At 36.4% G+C, this 3,307-nt stretch overlaps 1 non-coding gene across 1 annotated transcript; it reads right to left on the reverse strand.

The window, feature by feature from the left end:
* Positions 1-2,939: 2,939 nt before the first annotated feature.
* LOC118636763 lies at positions 2,940-3,046 on the reverse strand. Its single transcript, XR_004960748.1, has one exon. It is a non-coding gene; the product is annotated as a U6 spliceosomal RNA (small nuclear RNA).
* Positions 3,047-3,307: the final 261 nt, after the last annotated feature.

Here is a 3,307-nt window from a genome sequence, read left to right on the forward strand (position 1 = left end):
TTCCTTAGTGGTTATTGGTCTGTGTAGGTTTTCTACCTCTTCCTGTTTGAGATTGGAAGACTGCATGATTTCAGAAATGTGTTCATGTCACCTAGGTAAGCAAATAATTTGTTAGTACATAATTGTTCATAGTATGTTTTTATAAGCCTTTGTATTGATATGGTGTCAGATGTTATTTTACCTATTTTATTTCTGATTTTATTCACTTGGTTCCTCTCTCTGCTTCTTGGTGATTTTGGCAAAAGGTTGATCAATCTTTATCTTTTCAAAGAACCAGCTTTTGGTTTTATTGATCTTTTGTACTGTCTTTTTGGTCTCTATGCCATTTATTTTCTTTCTGATCTTTGCGGACTCTCAGCTGGCCAGGGTTTATCACAATGCAATGAACTACAAGCAGACAGGGCTTGGAGTGAGGGGAAGCATCGTAAAGGAACAAATGCTCCAGTATCTCTGGATGCAGCACAATTTATTTTCTGGGCAGTCCCATAAATTACACTGTGTTTTAGGTAATTAAGTCCTTGAGATAGCATCTCTGCTGACCTTTCAGCTATGCCCAGCATTCTTACCATCCCAGCTGCCCCTGGCTGTTTTCAGCTGAGATTCTTAACAAACACATTCACTCTCTTAGGCCATATTCCAACCCATTCACATTCACTCCTTTGCATACTTTACCCTCAGCTAGCCAGGCTGAGAGAATGCATACCTCAAGGTTACATTTCATTCATCCACCAAACCCCCAACCCTACAGATCTTTTTTATTTTTTTTCTTCTACTCACTCTGGGGTTTTCTTTCTGTTCTCTTTCTAAATTTTTAAGGTGTAGTATTAGATAATTTATTAGAAAATGTTCTTATTTATTGTGGAAGGCCTGTAATGCTTTAAACTACCCCCCTCAAGACTGCTTTTCCTGTGTCTCATAGATGTTGTGCTGTGTGTGTTTATTTTTATTAGTTTCCAGGAAGTTTTTTATTTATCTATTGATGTCATTGGTAATCCATTTTGTTTAATAACACGTTATTCAGCCTCCATGTTTTTGAGTGTTTTTTTTTTTTTGTAATTGATTTCTAATTTTATTTCATTGTGTTCCAAGAAGTTGCTTGACATGATTTCAATCTTCTTGAACTTATAGAGACTTAGTTTGCTTCCTAACATTTGGTTTATCTTTGAAAATGTACCATGTGCACTTGGGAAGAATGTATATTCTGCAGCTGGGGTGAAATGTTCTGTAAAAATTATTTAAATTCATCTGATCAAGTGTATCATTTAGATTCTTTGTTTCCTTGTTAATTTTTTGTGTAGAAGATCTATCCAGTGATGTCAGTGAGGTTTTAGTCTCCTGCTATGTTTGTATTGCTGTGTATCTCTCTCATTTTTTTATATATTTTGATGCTCCTGTATTGGTTGTATATATATTTACCAGGGTTATATCCTCTTGTTGGATAAATCTCTTTAATGTTATATAATGCTTCTTTTTATCTTATTATGTCCTTCATTTTGAAGTCTATTTTATCAGATAAAAGTATTTCTACCCATGCTTTTAAAAAAACTTTTATTTGGATGAAAGCATTTTTTCTGCTCTTTCACTTTCATCCTATATGAATCTTTTATTCTGTGGTTGGGCTCTTGTAGACAGCATATATATGGGTCATGTTTTCTTATACATTCAGCTACCATATGTCTTTTTATTTGAGCATATAAGCCATTTACATTTGTTATTATTAATAGGTACTTATTTATTGCCATTTTAATTCTTCATGTTTGTGTTCCTCTCTCTATATATATATTTCTTGTCCTTCTTACAATAATCTCTTTAGCATTTCTTGCAGTGCTTGTTTGGTGGTAGTAAATTCTTTCAGCCTCTTTTTGTTTGTGAAGCTCTCTATTTCCCCTTCAATTTTGAATGATAGCCTTGCTGGATAGAGTAGTCTTGGATTTAGTCACTTGCTTTTCATTACTTTGTACAATTCATGCCACTCCCTTTTGGCCTGCAGTGTTTCCATTGAGAAATCAGCTGACAGTCTAATGGGAGCTCCCTTGTAACTTTTGTCTCTCTCTTGCTGCCTTTAAGATTCTTTCTTTGTCTTTAATGTTTGCAATTTTAATTATGATTTATTTAGGTGTGAGTTGTTTTGGGTTCATCTTGATTGGGGCTCTCTGTGTTTCCGGGCCTTGTGTGTCTTTTTTCTTTGCCAGGTTAAGGAAGTTTTCTGTCATTATTTCTTCAAACAGGTTCTCTGTTTCTTTCTTTGATTCTTCTCCTTTTTGTACCCCTGACACAAATGTTGCCACATTTCATATTGTCTCAAAGCTTCCCAACACTCTCCTCCTGCTTTGTAATTATTTTTCCATTTGATGTTCTAATTTGGTGTTTGTTTGTTTTTCTACCTTGTCTTCCTCGCTGATTCAGCCTCAGCTACTTCTACTCTATTATTAAATCCTCCCACAATATATAATTTTTTAATCCTCACCCAAGGATATTTTTACATTTATCTTCAGACAAAGTAGGGGGGAGAGAGAGAGAGAGAGAGAGAGAGAGAGAGAGATAGGAGAGAGAGAGAGACATCAATATGAGAGAGACACATCGATTGGTTGCCACCCACATGACCTGAACTGGGCCAGGGACAAACCACAACTGAGGTACGTGCCCTTTGCCAGAATCGAACCTGGGACTCTTTGGTTCACAGGCTGACACTCTAACTGCTGAGCCAAACTGGCCAGGTCGCCTTCCATGGTATTTTTTATATCAGCTCTGCCAGTCTTTATTTCCACTTGACTTTTATTCATAGCTTCTACCTCTTTTTTTATGCCTATGTAGATTTCACTGAGATCTTCCTCCTCCTCCTCCACCGCCGCCGCGGCCGCCGCCGCTTCTTCTTCTTCTTCTTCTTCTTCTTCTTCTTCTTCTTCTTCTTCTTCTTCTTCTTTCTTTCTTAATTTATTTTCAATATGCTACATTTCATGAATTTGCATGCCATTCTTGCACAGGGGCCATACTAATCTTCTCTGTATCATTCCAATTTTATTATATGTGATTCCAAAGTGAGCACTTCACTGAGTTCTTTATAATTCTTATTGAGTTGCTTGTGATTCTCACTAGATTGTTTGAGCACCCTTATAACTATTACTTTGATTTCTTTATCTGATAAGATGTTTGCCTCCATTTCATTTAGTTCCTTTTTTGGTGATTCTTCCTTTTATTTCATTTGGGGAGTTGTTTCTTTTTCTCACCATTTATTGATCCAGTGTTTCAGGGCTAGGCATGGTAGGTTGGGTCTCAGGAGCAGGTCATGTATCCAGGGGCTTTTGGT

The sequence above is a fragment of the Molossus molossus genome, unplaced genomic scaffold (genome assembly GCF_014108415.1).
Source record: "Molossus molossus isolate mMolMol1 unplaced genomic scaffold, mMolMol1.p scaffold_m16_p_2, whole genome shotgun sequence".
In the NCBI taxonomy this organism is placed as follows: domain Eukaryota; kingdom Metazoa; phylum Chordata; class Mammalia; order Chiroptera; family Molossidae; genus Molossus; species Molossus molossus.